This window comes from Mobula hypostoma, chromosome 29 (assembly GCF_963921235.1).
Source record: "Mobula hypostoma chromosome 29, sMobHyp1.1, whole genome shotgun sequence".
NCBI lineage: Eukaryota > Metazoa > Chordata > Chondrichthyes > Myliobatiformes > Myliobatidae > Mobula > Mobula hypostoma.
Genome location: NC_086125.1, coordinates 9981183 through 9999831, shown reverse-complemented (window position 1 = coordinate 9999831; position 18649 = coordinate 9981183).

Here is an 18649-nt window from a genome sequence, read left to right as displayed (position 1 = left end):
GCTGAAACTAAAATTTAGTGTTTATGGGAATGTAAACAAACAGGATGTGAGAGATTCTTCTCCGCCCCCAGAACTCTCGCTCTCCAGCAGACTGACTCTGGACCTCATTTCACTGCAGGCTCTGTGTCGTTCCGCTCAGGATTTTCAGTCCTGACACACAGTGCAGTTTACGTCCATCTTAGCAGAAGCCTTTTCTTCTATACACTCACTTCATCACTCCACTGCTCACACACATATGCCAGAAGACCACAGAGCAGAATTAGGTCATTCGGCCCATTGAGTTTGCTCTGTCATTCCATCGTGGCTGATGTATTGTTTTCCTCACAACCCCAACCACCTCCCTCCTCCTCGTTACCTTTGACGCCCTCACCAATCGAGAACCTGTCAACCTCCGTTTTAAAGGTACCCAAACACTTGGCCTCCACAGCCATTTGTGGTAATGATTCACCAGCCTCTGACTAAAGAAATTGCTCCTCATCTCCGTTCTAAAGGGAACATCCTTTAACTCTGTGGCTGTCTCCTCTGATAGACTATCCCACAATAGGAATCTTCCTCTCCAGCAAACCTCTATCTGGGCCTTTCAATATTTGCTCGGTTTCAATGAGACTCCCCCTCGTTCTTCTAAACTCTAGTGAGGAGAGGCTCCTCATACATTAACCCTTTCATTCTCAGGATCATTCTCATAAACTTCCTCTAGACATTCTCCAATGCCAGCGTGTTCTTTTTTTTAGATACGGGGCCCAAAACTGCTCACAGTACTCCAGATGCAGTCTAAATAATGCCTTATAACGCCTCAGCGTTACATCCTGCTTTTATATTCTAGTCCTCTTGAAATGAATGCTAGCATTGCCCTTGCCTTCCTCACCACCGACTCAACCGGAAAGATAACCTTTCGGGCATCCCCCATATAGAAAGCTTGATCACTTCATACACAGAGCCCAGATCACCGTTCAGAATCAAAATCAGGTCGTCTTTCACCGGCACGTGTCATGAAATTTGTGGCAGCAGTACAATGCAATACGCAACAATAGAGAGAAAAAAGCTGTGAAATACGGTAAGTATATATAAAAAATAGTTAAATAAGGAGTGCAAAAAATAGGAAATAACAAAGTAGTTGAGGTAGTGTTCATGGATTCAATGTCCATTCAGAAATTGGATGGCAGAGGGGAAGAAGCTGCTCCCAAATCGCTGAGTGTGGGCCTTCAGGCTCCTGTACCTCCTTCCTGATGGTAACCGTGAGAAGAGGGCATGTCCTGGGTGATGGTGGTCCTTAATGAGGCACCGCTCCTTGAAGATGTCCTGAATACTGCGGGGGCTGGTGCCCATGATGGGGCTGACTCAGTGTATGAACAACCCAGTGCTTGCTCGGAGGAACAACTGAGTTCTCCCTCTCCCAGTATGCAATACCTGCCCCATTCATCATTGGGAGTACACAGTCAGTCTATCAATGGTCACACTGAATGTTTCTACAAAGGTTAGCACATTACTTGTGCATGACCGTGAAATGAAATACAAGTGTTCACCCTGAGGAGGTAAGTTAGCACTGCTTGTTCAACATTATTAGGAGTTTTGACTTGTCTTTCACTTTCATTTATCAAACACACAATAAGATCCTCTATTTTCTCACAAGCACGAGAAACTCTGCAGATGCTGGAAATTAAAAAGCAACGCACACAAAATGCTGAAGGGACTCAGCAGGTCAGGCAGCGTCTGCGGAAATGAATAAACAGCCGACGGTTCGAGCTGAGACCCTTCTTCAGGAGCGGGAAGGAAGGAGGGGGGCAGACGCCAGAATAAAAAAGTTGGGGGAGGGGAAGGAGGCTAGCTGAAAGGTAATCAATGAACCCAGGTGGGTTGGGAAAGGTCAGGGGCTGGAGAAGAAAGAATCTGATAGGAGAGGAGAGTGGACAATAAATGAAAGGGAAGGAAGAGGGGACCCAGGGGCAAGTAATAGGCAGGTGAGAAGCACAAGGCCATAAGACATTGGAGCAGAATTAGGCCATTTGGCCCATCGAGACAGTTCCGCTATTCAATCATGGATAATCCTTTATTGATTGCATGTCCAAGCAAGAACCTATCAAGTTCTGCCTTATGTACACCAAACGACCTGGCCTCCACAGCTGCCTGTGGTAATAAATTCCACAAATTCACCACCCTCTGGCTAAAGAAATATCTCTGCATCTCTGTTTTGAAAGGACGCCCCTCTATCCTGAGGCTGTGCCCTCTTGTCCTAGATTCCCCCACCATGGGAAACATCCTTTCCACATCTACTCTGTCTAGGCCTCTCAACATTCAAATGGTTTTAACAGGATTACCCCTCATCCTTCTAAATAGCGAGTTCAGACTGAGCTATCAAGCTTTCCTCGTGTGATAACACTTTCAGTCCCAGAATCATCCTTGTGAACCTCCTTTAAACTCTCTCTGATGCCAGCACATCTTTTCGTAGATGAGTAGCCCAAAACTGTTCGCAATACTCAAGTCTCACCTGTGCCTTGTAAAGTCTCAGTATCACATCCCAGTTCTTGTATTCTAGACCTCTTGAAATGAATGCTAACATGGCATTTGCCTTCCTCACCACCGACTCTACCTGTAAGTCAACCTTCAGGGTATTCTGCACAAGGACTCCCAAGTCATAGTCACAGTCATAGTCATAGTCATACTTTATTGATCCCGGGGGAAATTGGTTTTCATTACAGTTGCTCCATAAATAATAAATAGTAATAAAACCATAAATAGTTAAATAGTAATATGTAAATTATGCCAGTAAATTATGAAATAAGGCCAGGACCAGCCTATTGGCTCAGGGTGTCTGATCCTCCAAGGGAGGAGTTGTAAAGTTTGATGGCCACAGCCAGGAATGACTTCCTATGACGCTTTGTGTTGCATCTCGGTGGAATGAGTCTCTGGCTGAATGTACTCCTGTGCCCATCGAGCACATTATAGAAACATAGAAACATAGAAAATAGGTGCAGGAGTAGGCCATTCGGCCCTTCGAGCCTGCACCGCCATTTATTATGATCATGGCTGATCATCCAACTCAGAACCCAGCCTTCCCTCCATACCCCCTGACCCCTGTAGCCACAAGGGCCATATCTAACTTCCTTTTAAACATAGCTAATGAACTGGCCTCAACAGTTTGCTGTGGCAGAGAATTCCACAGATTCACCACTCTCTGTGTGAAGAAGTTTTTCCTAACCTCGGTCCTAAAAGGCTTCCCCTCTATCCTCAAACTGTGACCCCTCGTTCTAGACCTCCCCAACATCGGGAACAATCTTCCTGCATCTAGCCTGTCCAATCCCTTTAGGATCTTATACGTTTCAATCAGATCCCCCCTCAATCTTCTAAATTCCAACGAGTACAAGCCCAGTTCATCCAGTCTTTCTTCATATGAAAGACCTGCCATCCCAGGAATCAATCTGGTGAACCTTCTTTGTACTCCCTCTATGGCAAAGATGTCTTTCCTCAGATTAGGGGACCAAAACTGCACACAATACTCCAGGTGTGGTCTCACCAAGGCCTTGTACAACTGCAGTAGTACCTCCCTGCTCCTGTACTCGAATCCTCTCGCTATAAATGCCAGCATACCGTTCGCCTTTTTCACCGCCTGCTGTACCTGCATGCCCACTTTCAATGACTGGTGTATAATGACACCCAGGTCTCGTTGCACCTCCCCTTTTCCTAATCGGCCACCATTCAGATAATAATCTGTTTTCCTATTTTTGCCACCAAAGTGGATAACTTCACATTTATCCACATTAAATTGCATCTGCCATGAGTTTGCCCACTCACCCAACCTATCCAAGTCACCCTGCATCCTCTTAGCATCCTCCTCACTGCTAACACTGCCACCCAGCTTCGTGTCATCCGCAAACTTGGAGATGCTGCATTTAATTCCCTCATCCAAGTCATTAATATATATTGTAAACAACTGGGGTCCCAGCACTGAGCCTTGCGGTACCCCACTAGTCACCGCCTGCCATTCTGAAAAGGTCCCGTTTATTCCCACTCTTTGCTTCCTGTCTGCTAACCAATTCTCCACCCACACCAATACCTTACCCCCAATACCGTGTGCTTTAAGTTTGCACACTAATCTCCTATGTGGGACCTTGTCAAAAGCCTTTTGAAAATCCAAATATACCACATCCACTGGTTCTCCCCTATCCACTCTACTAGTTACATCCTCAAAAAATTCTATGAGATTCGTCAGACATGATTTTCCTTTCACAAATCCATGCTGACTTTGTCCGATCATTTCACCGCTTTCCAAATGTGCTGTTATCACATCCTTGATAACTGACTCCAGTTATGTAGTGGATGGGAGGCATTGTCCAAGATGGCATGCAACTTAGACAGCATTCTCTTTTCAGACACCACTGTGAGAGAGTCCAGTTCCATCCCTACAACAGGCAAGTCCCTCTGCATCTTAGATTTTTGGATTTTCTTCCCATTTAGAAAATAGTCTGCACATTTATTTGTACTACCAAAGTACATAACCATGCATTTTCCAACATTGTATTTCATTTGCCACTCTCTTGCCCATTCTCCTAATCTGTCTAGGTCCTTCTGCAGCCTACCTGTTTCCTCAACACTACCTGCCCCTCCACCAATCTTCGATTCATTTGCAAACTTGGCAACAACTATCATAAAAAGAAGCGGTGACAACACAATCCCCTGTGGAACATCTCTAGTCACTGGCAACCAACCAGAAAAAGATCCTTTTATTCCCACTCACTGCCTCCTACCAAACAGCCAATGCTCTACCCATGTCAGTAATTTTCCTGTAATACCATGGGCTCTTAACTTGTTAAGCAGCCTCATGTGTGGCACCTTGTCAAAGGCCTTCTGGAAGTCCAAATATACAACATCCACTACACCCCCTTTATCCATCCTACTTGTAAGCTCCTCAAAGAATTCCAAAAGGTTCATCAGGCAAGATTTTCCCTTAAGAAAACTGTGCTGACATTCCAACTCATTATATTAAGCCATTTAAATACCATACTATAATGTTATTGTACTTTATACATGTACAGAGCACATACCAATACAGGATGATCAAAAATGGCGGTGATGAAGAATACAACCAGATAGAAAATACACATGCTCCAGAACCACCCAATGGGAAAAAGCCACTAACTCTAATTTCACGCCCTTCCCAAAAACCCAAGAAAAAGGCAAGCAATCTATGATAGAGTTCAAAGCCAATGACCGCTCCATCTGTATTTTCTTTCCCTCCCCCCAGTTAGTAAAAAGAGTAAAGTGACCTTGTAAACAAGACAATAAAGTCTCAGCAAAGAAAAGCATTTACATTCCATCATCTAATAAACAAGAAACAACCAAAATAATGTTATCTCTTAGAGAGAAAAACCAGCACCATCTTTAAGTTTAACATTAACTCCCTAAAAAAACTTTAAATTGATTTGTGGAGGTATCTCCATCCCGATAACAGAGAATATTCTTTCTTCTCACATGTTTATAAAAAATATTCGAGGAGCGATTATATTATAATCGATCCCCGCTTCTTGCCTAGTGTTAAAAATTGCAAATATGACACTATTGCTATATCTGATCATGCGCCTTTGAGTTTGTCTTTTGAATTTGATGATGTCATTCTTGTCTGCCCACCACGGCGCATGTCTCAGACATTCACCACGGCGCATGTCTCAGACATTATTGCAAAAATCTAACTTTGTCAGTTTTGTTGAAACCCAGAAAAAAGTTTTTTTTTTATTTTTAATGATATAGGGGGTATGTCTAAATTAATTATATGGGATACATTTAAAGCATTTTTACGTGGTCAGATTATTTCTTATTCAGCTAAACTTGAAAAACAGACTAAAGCAGAATTAGATAGAATTTCAAAACAAATTAAAGATTTAGATAATATTTATGCAATTTCCCCCAATATTGATTTATTTAAACAAAGGGTGGAACCTCAATCACAATATAACCTGTTATTAACTCATCCCATTGAAGGCTATTTGCTTAAGTTAAAGAGCCAATTTTATATGTTTGGAGATAAAAATAATAAACTGCTCGTATCTCAATTAAAAATGGCTACAGCCAAAAGGCAAATCATGAAAATTCGGAGGAAAGATAGTACCTTGGCTCAGGAATATGAAGAAATTAATAAGATTTTTCAAGATTTTTATGCTGAACTTTATACATCTCAATGTCTGTTAGATTCCTCTGAAATGAATGTTTTTTTATGAAAGATTGTTTTTCCTAAAATCTCGGCTGAGGATCAAAAAACTCTTGATGCTCAAATCACTGAAGCCGAAATTCATAAAGCTATTTTTTCAATGCAATCTGGTAAGTCCCCAGGACTTGATGGTTATCCTGTAGAATTTTATTAAAAATTTGTAAAGTTGCTTTCTCCGTATATGTTGGAAATGTTTAAGGATTCTTTTGAGAAAGGTGACTTACCCTCTACTTTTTATGAGGCTTCTATTTCTTTAATTCTTAAAAAAGATAAAGATCTCACTGACTGTGCTTCATATAGACCTATTTCGTTACTGAATGTTGACGCTAAGATTCTGTCAAAGATAATGGCTAATCGGTTGGAGAATATTTTGAGTAAAATTATTTTTAAAGATCAAACAGGCTTTATAACAGGTGAGAAGACAGCTGAAACGTCTCAACCCAAGCAAGGCTGCAGGACCGGATGGTGTCAGTACCAGGGTGCTCAAAGCCTGTGCCCCTCAGCTATGTGGAGTACTTCGCCATGTCTTCAACCTGAGCCCAAGGCTCCGGAGGGTTCCTGTGCTGTGGAAGACGTCCTGCCTCGTCCCTGTGCCGAAGATGCCGCGCCCCAGCGGCCTCAATGACTACAGACCGGTGGCATTGACCTCCCACATCATGAAGACCCTGGAGAGACTTGTTCTGGAGCTGCTCCGGCCTATGGTCAGGCCACACTTAGATCTCCTCCAGTTCGCCTACCAGCCCTGACTAGGAGTTGAGGATGCCATCGTCTACCTGCTGAACCGTGTCTACGCCCACCTGCACAAGCCAGCGAGCACTGTGAGGGTCATGTTTTTAGACTTCTCCAGTGCGTTCAACACCCTCCACTCTGCTCTGCTGGGGGAGAAGCTGACAACGATGCAGGTGGATGCTTCCCTGGTGTCATGGATTCTTGATTACCTGACTGGCAGACCACAGTACGTGTGCTTGCAACACTGTGTGTCCGACAGAGTGATCAGCAGCACTAGGGCTCCACAGGGGACTGTCTTGTCTCCCTTTCTCTTCACCATTTACACCTCGGACTTCAACTACTGCACAGAGTCTTGTCACCTTCAGAAGTTTTCGGATGTCTCTGCCATAGTTGGATGCATCAGCAAGGGAGATGAGGTTGAGTACAGGGCTACGGTGGGAAACTTTGTCACATGGTGTGAGCAGAATTATCTGCAGCTTAATGTGAAAAAGACTAAGGAGCTGGTGGTAGACCTGAGGAGAGCTAAGGTACTGGTGACCCCTGTTTCCATCCAGGGGGTCAGTGTGGACATGGTGGAGGATTACAAATACCTGGGGACACAAATTGACAATAAACTGGACTGGCCAAAGAACACGGAGGCTGTCTACAAGAAGGTTCAGAGTCGTCTCTATTTCCTGAGGAGACTGAGGTCCTTTAACATCTGCCGGACGATGCTGAGGATGTTCTACGAGTCTGTGGTGGCCAGTGCTATCATGTTTGCTGTTGTGTGCTGGGGCAGCAGGCTGAGGGTAGCAGACACCAACAGAATCAACAAACTCATCCGTAAGGCCAGTGATGTTGTAGGGATGGAACTGGTCTCTCTGACGGTGGTGTCTGAAAAGAGGATGCTGTCCAAGTTGCATGCCATCTTGGTCGATGTCTCCCATCCACTAGATAATGTACTGGGTGGGCACAGAAGTACATTCAGCCAGAGACTCATTCCTCCGAGATGCAGCACAGAGCATCATAGGAAGTCATTCCTGCCTGTGGCCATCAAACTTTACAACTCCTCCCTTGGAGGGTCAGACACCCTGAGCCGATAGGCTGGTCCTGGATTTACTTCATAATTTACTGGCATAATTTACATATTACTATTTAACTATTTATGGTTCTATTACTATTTATTATTTATGGTGCAACTGTAACGAAAACCAATTTCCCCCAGGATCAATAAAGTATGACTATGACTATAAAGGGTCGATATTCTTTTTCAAATGTTCAGAGACTATTTAACATTATATATTCATCCTCTTTTAAAACTCCACAATGTTTTGTATCTTTGGATGCTGAAAAAAGCGTTCGATCGAGTCGAATAGAAATATTTATTTATTTATTCAATGTTTTAGAGAAATTTGGCTTTGGTGCTAATTTTAATAATTGGATTAAAATGATATATAAAGCCCCTATTGCTGCTGTTCTCACTAACAGTTGTAGGTCTCCTTTTTTTTTTAGCTTTCATGGGGGACAAGGCAAGACAAGTCCTTTGTTGTTTAATTTAATATTAGAACCCCTTTCTATTACTCTTTGTGAAGCTAAAAATATCCATGGGATTTTTGTGAATGAGACCATGCATAAGATCTCTCTTTACGCTGACGATTTATTGGTTTATATATCTAATCCTGACGAATCTATTCTTGCCTTGCTAAAATTATTTAATGAATTTGGAGATTTTTCAGGGTATGAAATAAATTTCAGTTGAATTGTTTCCTTTAAATGATTCTGTCTCTATATATGATAACACTCCTTTTAAAGTTACGGACTCTTTTAGATATTTAGGTATTATAGTTACTAAAAAAAAATAAGGATCTTTATGAAGCCAACTTTGTTCCTTTAGTAGACTATGAAATATTTACTTAGTAGATGGAGTCCACTTACATTTTCACCTGTTGGTCGTATTCATATAGTTAAAATGATGATTTTACCAAAATTTTTATATTTATTTCAGAATATCCCTGTTTTTTTGACTAGGGAGTTTTTTGATTGGATTGATTCTATTATTTTATCTTTTATTTGGAATAATAAAAGACCAAGAATTAGTAAATGTCACTTACAAAAATTGAAAAAGGATGGAGGTCTTGCTTTGCCTAATCTAAGAATGTATTATTGGGCTGTTAATGTGCGATACATGTCTTTCTGGTTATATTGAGTTGATAAGAGTGATCGGCCAATTTGGGTAGACCTGGAACTGAAAGTGTTAAAATAGTTTTATTCAACATCATTATTGGGAGCTGCTTTACCTATACAATTAGCTCACGTTGCTAATTTAAACCTATATCCTGTGATTAAGTATTCTTTACAAATTTGGCTCCAGTTCTGCAATTTTTTTAATCTTAAAAAATATAAACTTTGTAGTTTAATTTATCAAAATTACTTTTTTAAGCCTTCTTTGAGTGATCCAATTTTTTTACTTTGGAAAAATAAAGGTATTAATTCTTTTTTGGATTTATTTAAAGAAGATAGATTTATGTCTTTTGATAAATATTCTCTTTCATACTCACACTTTCTGCAATACCTTCAAGTTAGACATTTTTTACAAAAATATTTAAGTAATTTTCCTTACATATTGGAGGCTGACCTGTTAGATACTATTATGAGTATGAATCCTTTGATCAAGGGTTCTTTTGGAAGAATTTATAATTTATTATTACAATGGGATAAGCATCCTTTATCTAAGATTAAACAGGATTGGGAAAAGAATCTCAATTTGACTTTTATGACGGAGGATTGGATGCAGATTTTGAAGTTGGTTAACTCTTCTTCAATTTGTGCTAGCCGTTCATTGATTCAATTTAAAATTGTACATTGTTATCATTTGACAAAGGAGAGACTTCCTAAAATCTTTTCTAATGTTGATAGTTATTGTGATAGATGTAAAACTGAGATAGCTACACTAACACATATGTTTTGGTCTTGTTCTATATTGGAACAGTTCTGGAAGTCAGTTTTTTTCAATAATTTCTAAAGCACTTAAAATTAATCTACAACCTAATAAATTAACTGTGCTTTTTGGAATAATTCCTCAAAATATTCATGGTATTTCTGTGTCTGACCAACATGTTATTGCATTTGTTACATTAATAGCTAGGAAGGCCATTTTGTTGAAGTGGAAAGATACATCAGCTCCCACTTTGTCACAATGGTTCTCTCAAGTGATGCTATGTCTTAGTTTGGAGAAAATTAGAAGTCAAACCTTTGAACCTTTATTTGATTTTGAGAAAAGATGGGACTCATTTACTCGTTATTATCATTTGAGCTGATTGATAGATTTTTTCCACGATCTAATTGTAAATTTTTTGGTATATTTTCTTTTCTTGCTGGTGGTTTGATGTTTATTTTTAGATGCTTTTTTGTATGATGCGTGGGTCTGGGGTTGTACATCTAATGGGGTTTTTTTTCTCACTTTTTCTGCTTAGTAGGTCTTTTTTGTTATCACAAATTTTTTTTCAATCTTTAAGATAATGTCTTTTTTGAGACATTGTAAGTGTTGTTACTTCAATGTACTTGTGTTATTTCCTTTGTGTAACAATAAAAAGATTTGAAAAGAAAGAAAACTGTGCTGACGTTGTCCTATCTTGTCCTGTGTCACCAAGGACTCCATAGCCTCATCCTTAATAACATCAAACAGCACTGTAGAACTACTTACACCAGAAGGATTTCAGGGGTTCAGGCTAACTGGTCTATAATTTCCTTTCTGCTGCCTTCCTCCTTTCTTAAAGCGTGGAGTGACAGTTGCAATTTTCCAGTCCTCTGGCACTATGCCTGAGTCCAATGATTTTTGAAAGATCATTCCTAATGCCTCCATGATCTGTACCGCTACCTCTTTTAGAACTCTCAGGTGCAGTTCATCCGGTCCAGGTGATTTATCTACCCTCAGGTCTTTCAGTTTTTTGAGTACCTTCTCCTTGAAATAGTAACTGCACTCATTTCTCTTCCCTCACACCCGTCAACATCTGTCACACTGCTACTGTCTTCCACAGTGAAGACTGATGCAAAATACCCATTCATTTGCCATCTCCTTGGCCCCTGTTATTATTTCTCTGGTCTCATTTTCTAGCAGTCCTATATCCACTCTCATCTCTCTTTTATTTTTTACATACTTGAAAAAACTTTTACTATTCACTTTGATATTATTTCTAGCTTGCTTTCATATTTCATCTTTTCCCTCCTAATGATTCTTTTAGTTGCTCTCTGTAGGCTTTTAAAAGCTTCCCAATCCTCTGTCTTACCACTATTTTTTACTTTGTTGTATGCACTCTCTTTTATCTTTACATTAGCTTTGACTTCTCTTGTCAGCCAAGGTTGTACTATTTTGCAATTTGAGGATTTCTTTGTTTTTGGAATACATCTATCCTACACCTTCCTCATTTTCCCAGAAAGTCACGCCATTTCTGCTCTGCTGTCATCCCTGCCAGCATCTCCTTCCAATTTACTTTGGCCAGTTCCTCTCTCATGCCACTGTAATTTCCTTTACTCCACTGAAATACTGCTACATCAGACTTTACTTTCTCCATATCAATTTCAAGTTGAACTCAATCATATTGTAATCACTGCCCCTAAGGGTTCTTTTACCTTAAGCTCCCTAATCACTTTGGGTTCATCACATAATAATCCGGTCCAGTTTTGCTGATCCCCTGGTAGGATCGACGACAAACTGCTTTAAAAAGCTATCTCTTAGGCATTCAACAAACCAACTCTCTTGAGATCCATTACCAACCTGATTGTCCCAATAGACCTGCATGTTGAAATCTCCCATGACATTGCTCCTTTGGCATGCCTTTTCTATTTCCCGTTGTAATCTGTGGTCCACATCCCAGAAACTGTTGGGAGGCCTGTATATAACTGTCATCAGGGTCCTTTTACCCTTTCAGTTTCTTAACTCAACCCACAAGGATTCAACATCTTCTGATCCTATGTCACATCTTTCTAACGATTTGATGCCATTCTTTACCAGTAGAGCCACAGCATCCCCTCTGCCTACCTTCCTATCCCTCCGATATAACGTGTAACCTTGAACATTCAGTTCCCAACTACAACCATCCTTCAGCCAAGATCCAGTGATGGCCACAACATCATACCCAACAATCTGTAAAAGTGTAACAAAATCATCCACCTTATTTCTTATACTCTATGCATTGAGATATAACCCTTTGAGTGCTGTATTTGCTACCCTTTTTGACTCTGCATCCCTAATGCACTGATAGTCACCCTGCTGGCTGCAATTTTGTCCTATCATCTGCCTGCCCTTCCTGACGGTCTGACTGCACATTATCTTTGTTTTTTTACCATCCGTCCTATCCTGAGTCCCTTCACTCCAGTTCCCAACCCCCTGCCAAATTAGTTTAAACCCTCCCCAACAGCTCTAACAAACCTGCCCGTGAGAATATTGGTTCCCTCAGGTCCAGGTGCAACCTGTCCCTTTTGTCATACCTCCCCCAGAAAAGATCCCTATGATCCAAGGACCTGAAGCCCTGCCCCCTACACCAGCTTTTTAGTCACATATTAAGCTGCCAAGTTATCCTGTTTCTACCCTTCCTGGTGTGCGGCACAGGCAGCAATCCAGAAATTACTACCCTGGAGGTCCTGCTTCTCAGCTTTCTACCTAGCTCGCCTGGGGAGAACATACAAACTCCTTACAAACAGTGGCAGGAATCGATCATTGGTGCTGGAAAATGATTGCACTAATCACTACGCTAGTGTCCGCTACATATTAGTAACCCTGGTGCATCTTTTGATTTTTCCCCAAGAGGACCACAACCTTGTCGTTGGGTTTGGAGGCTTGTGTGGCTGAATGACCCGGAGGGCTATGCTGGCTGGAGTCAGGACTTCATGCCAAGCAGGTCAAAGGTCAGCCTAAGAGTGGTCCACCGGTCCTCCAGGTTCAGGGGTTCAGCTCAGGGCTAACAACCCTGACTGAGAAAACAAAATTGTTACAGAAACAGCAATGAAGAATCCTTCTGCATCTGAATGCAATGGTATTCCTCATTCTCCTCCCTGGATTCGTGTGACAGACTGTAATGAAAAATGAGAGGAATCTACTGACATTATGAACGAAGCCCTGAGCACCGGCATAGATGGAGGATCTTCATTGCTGCGTAATGGGCAGCAGTTATCTTTTGATTTTACTTGCCAATATTTTTAATGAGACTTTAAATTAGATTAGATTAGATCATGAGGACACGCTGTCCTCTTTTATTGTCATTTAGTAATGCATGCATTAAGAAATGATACAATATTCCTCCGGTGTGATATCACAAAACACAGGACAGACCAAGACTGAAAAACTAACAAAAAACACATAATTATAACATATAATTACAACAGTGCAAGCAATACCATAAGAACAGGCCATGAGCACGGTAAAAAAAGTTCAAAGTCTCTCGAAGTCCCACGTCGCACGCAGATGGGAGAAGGAAGAAAACTCTCCCTGCCATGCCCGACCACAGTCCGACTCTGAGTCGTCCGAAAACTTCGAGCTCTGATCAGCCCTCCGACACCGAGTACTGAGCGCCATCTCTGCTGAACACTTCGACCTCAGCCTCGGTTGCCAGCAGCAGGCAAAGCTGGGGATTTTGGGGCCTTCCCTCAGAGATTATCGCACAGTAGCAGCGGCAGTGAACCGGGCATTTCGGAAATTTCTCCAGATGTTCCTCTGTGCCTTCTCACATCTGTCTCCATCAAATCAGAATTGTCCACGGCCCCTATTTAACAAATATGATATAATTTCACCGGAGAGCTGCGCGTGCTGCGTCGCGCCATCATCTTCTCCTCCCCCCTCCTTTCAACTTTTTAAAATTTAATTCTACCCAGTAGCTTGCATATTCCACTAGGCTTTGTCAAATGTCGAGCTCTTTGTACCTTACATAAGCTTTCATATATTTTCCTTTTTCTTCCCTGACCACCTATGGGAATCTAGATTTACAGAGAAGGGAGAGAGGTGTAGGGAATGGAGGAATTGACTGTGATGGGGACACCAAGAGTATCCATATTCCTGAACACCCATGGGTGCTGCACGTTGATGACTTCACATAACTTCTGGTACAAAATGGAAAGACTGATATCTGAAATTGCTCAATTTAACATTCAACGTCGAGGGTTAAGCCTGCGCCCTTCGATGTGTACCTCCTCTCTAATCTGATGTGTACTTCCTATTCTTAACGATGTTTATACTGATACTTAATCTAAATTGAGGAACCGAAGTTCAAAATGCAAAGAACATTTATCATCAAAGTTGTATAATTTACATAGCCTCGAGATTTTTCTCCTTACAGGCAGTCACAAAACAAAGATACCCAATAGAACCCGTAAAAAAGACCGTCAAACACCCAACATGCAAAAAAAGAACAAATTGCGCAAACAATAAAAGTAGGCAAATAACAGCCGGAACTGAAGTTCACAAAAGTGAGTCCACAGCCACAGCCAGTCATCACTGCAGCCAATCCAGAAGCCTGTTAGTTAGCGGCCACAGCTTCAGTTTAGCACAGAGACGAGTAGGTGTTGTACAGCAACAAGCTGGACACTGGCCGGTCCCTTGTATCTGGCCCCGACACCCTGATATTTTCATTCTGGCTCAGCGCTTAAATTGACCAAACATCAGTTCGTTCCTTGCCACTTCCTTAGGCTCTCAGGCCCAGGCCTCAGATTGGCCCATACCCAACCTTTCCAATCTGGCCTGGTGCTTAAATCAAGCCTCACTCCTTGTTCGCCGGCCTGGGAGTAACCCAAGTGCTAAGCTAAACCTTGGCCACTGCTGAGTTTGAAAAGAATGGACAGAAATCACAGTTGGGTTTACTGTTATCTTCACAAATACATTGTGCACAGATGCAATGAAAAACCTACTTGCTGCTGCATCACAGGTACATCGCATCAGATAAACAGCATTCACAAGCGAAACATTAATTATACATAATTTTCACAGCAAAGAACACAACTAGAACAAAATAAAGTCGATTTTAGTGCAACATGGTTATAGTGCTTATAGCTGTGATTATAGACTATAATTTTAAACTATAGTGATTACAGTTTTGTTTGGTTTGCTCAAGAACAGAATGGTTAACCTGTCCTTGAGCTGTGAGCATGTGGCCAAGTGGTTAAGGCATTGGACTGGCGACCTGAAGGTCGTGAGTTCGAGCCCCAGCCGAGGCAACATGTTGTGTCCCTGAGCAAGGCACTTAATCACACAGTGCTCTACGACGACACCGGTGCCAAGCTGTATGGGTCCTAATGCCCTTCCCTTGGACAACATTGGTGTCGTGGAGAGGGGAGACTTGCAGCATGGGCAACTGCTGGTCTTCCATACAACCTTGCCCAGGCCTGCGCCCTGAGCCTGCAGATCCATGGTCCTGCAAGACTAACAGATGCCTTGAGCTTGAGGGCGTGGGACTTCCGGCTTCTGTACCTCCTGCCCAATGGGAGCTGTGAGAAGATGGCATGACCTGGATGGTGGGGATCTTTGATGATGGATCTTGCGTTCTTCAGGCCCCACCTCCTGTAGACATCGCCAGTAGTGACGGTGACATATTGAGCAGCAGCTTCTAGCATTCCTGCTCATTCGAATTGCTGCATCAAACCATGATGCAGTCAGGATACTTTCGGTCATGAGAAGATCTGCAGATGCTGGAAATCCAAAGTGATGCACACAAAATGCTGGAGGAACTCAGCAGGCCAGGCAGCAACTATGGAAAAGAGGAAGCAGTCGACGTTTCAGGCTGAGACCCTTCGTCAGGACTGGAAAAAAGAATCGAGGTCAGAGTAAGAAGATGGGGGGGGAGGGGATGAATAAGTACAAGGAGGTAGGTGATAGGTGAAGTGGGAGAGGGGGAGAGGTGAAGTAAAAAGTCGATGGTGAAAGAGATAAAGGACTGGAGATGGAGGGGATCTGATAGGAGAGGATTGAAGACCGTGGTAGAAAGGGAAGGGGGAGGGACACCAAAGGGAGGTGATGGGCAGGTAAGAAGATAAGGTGAGAGAGGGAAATGGGGATGGGGGATGAAAGGGGGTTGGCAAGTACCATAAGTTCAAGAAACCTATGTTCATGGCAAAAGGTTGGAGGCTACCCACACGGAATATCAGGTGTTGCTCCTCCAGCCTGAGCGTGGCCTCGTTGCGATAGCAGAGGAGGCCATGGACTGACATGTCGGAATGGGAATGAGAAGTAGAATTGAAATGGGTAGCCATCTTGCTTTCTCTAGCGGACTGAGGATAGGTGCTCGGCGAAGTGGTCTCCCAATCTACGTCAGGTCTCACTGATATACAGGAGGCCACACCGGGTGTACTGGATACAGTAGGTGATCCCAGTAGTCTCACAGGTGAAGTGTCGCCTCACCTGGAAGAACTGTTTAGGGTCTTGAATGGTGGTGAGGGAGGAGGTGTCAGGGTAGGTGTAGCGCGTGCAAGGATAAGCGCCAGGAGGGAGATCAGTGGGGAGGGATGAATGGAGAAGGGAGTCGCGTAGGGAGCGATTCCTGTGGAAAGTAGAAAGTGGGGGGGAAGGGAAAGATGTGCTTGGTTGTGGGAACTCCTAGGAGGTGGTAGAAGTTACGGAGAATTATGTGCTGGATACTTTCAGAAGTACCTCTGTAGAAGTTTGTTTGAATATTCAGTGACAAATTGAATTTCTTTAAATTTCTAAAAAAGTAAAGATCCTGGCATACTTTTGCATACTATCAATGTGCTGGGCCCAGAACAGGACATCCAATACAGTAACACCTGGAAATTTAAAACTGATAACCCTCTGTATGAAGGGGTGGAGATATGTCTCTACCAAAGGAGGTGGAAGACTGTCCTTCCCTCCGCTAGCCTACAGGTCACCCTTGGGCAATGTGTACCCCCTGATAAGTGTCACATGGAGCCTCGGGAGCAGGTGATGGATAGTCTTGTGAGCAGCCGGTACACATCACAAGTCCTGGTTATGTGACTGCTGACGCCAGGCGGACAATCTCTGAAGAGTATTGATAAAGGCTGGGGTCACCTTGTGAAGACACTGCCCAGAAGAAAGCAATGGCACACCACTTCTGTAGAAAAACTTGCCATGAACAATCATGGTCATGGATAGAGAAAAGAATAAGGACAACAGCATGAAGAGGGTCTTCCCCACAGACATCGATCAGATTAAAGACAGATAGAAGACCATGATTGCCCATGTCATGCAACATGAAACGTAATGATGATGATGGACCCTCCCTACCTCCGATCCTCCCTCCTCCTTCCCTTTCCTGAATCAGTAATCAGCTCTTTAGATTAGATTATGAGGACACTCAGTCCTCGTTTATTGTCATTTAGAAATGCATTAAAAATGATACAATGTTCCTCCGGAAAGATATCACAGAAACACAGGACAAACCAAGACTAAAACTGACAAAGCCACATAATTATAACATATAGTTACAACAGTGCAAAGCAATACCGTAATTTGATAAAGAGCAGACCATGGACACGGTAAAAAAAAGTCTCAAGTCCCGATAGCCCCATCATCTCACGCAGACGGAAGCGCCGCAAACTTGCCGATGCATTGGAAGCACCCGATCGCAGCCGACTCTGAGTCTGTCCGAAAACTTCGAGCCTCCGACCAGCCCTCCGACACCGAGCACCGAGCACCATCTCTGCCGAGCACTTCGACCCCGCCCCAGCCGCCAAGCAAGAGGCAAAGCCGAGGACTCGGGGCCTTCCCCTCCGGAGATTCTGGATCACACAGTAGCAGCGGCAGCAGAGCGGGCATTTCGGAAGTTTCACTAGCTGTTCCTCCGTACTCTCACGTCTGTCGCCATCAAATCAGGATTGTGCACGGCACCCTACTTGACAGATGACAGATATTCATCACCGGAGTGGCCGCTGCGAGCTGTGTCGCGCTGCCATCTTCTTTAGTTTTGCTACCATTGTGCCAGTCGTCTCTCCTGCAGCACCACTCAGCCTGGTATCCAATAAGCCAATTCATCGCCACCTGTGGGTTGTCTAACAACAATGGTTTTGTTAGCAGACCTGAAGATGGCATTGGAGCTGTGCTTAGCCGCACAATCATGTGTGTATAGAGAATAGATCAGGAGGCGAAGCACACAGCCTTGAGGTGCACCTCTGCTGCTGATCAGCGAGGAGGAGATGCTGTTACTAATCCTCACTGATTGAGGTCTGCTGATGAGGAAGTTGCATAACCAGTTGCACAGGGAGGTACTAGAGGCCCAGATCTTGAAGCTTAATAATGGGAAAGTAGAGAAATTAATAATTAATGATTGCCGGCACTACAGTTTTAGATAACCAGCTGCTTCACAAATCAATGTCAGATGGATATGTTGATAATTTTTAGATTTTTGGGGAATGCTGTGATTTCCAAATGTTTATACGAGAAATTCTGCAGATGCTGGAAATTCAAGCAACACACATCAAAGTTGCTGGTGAACGCAGCAGGCCAGGCAGCATCTGTAGGAAGAGGTTCAGTCGACGTTTCAGGCCGAGACCCTTCGTCAGGACTAACTGAAGAAAGAGCGAGTAAGAGATTTGAAAGTGGGAGGGGGAGGGGGCGATCCGAAATGATAGGAGAAGACAGGAGGGGGAGGGATAGAGCCAAGAGCTGGACAGGTAATTGGCAAAGGGTATATGAGAGGATCATGGGACAGGAGGCCCAGGAAGAAGGAAAGGGGGCAGGGGGGAAAAAACCCAGAGGATGGGCAAGGGGTATAGTGAGAGGGACAG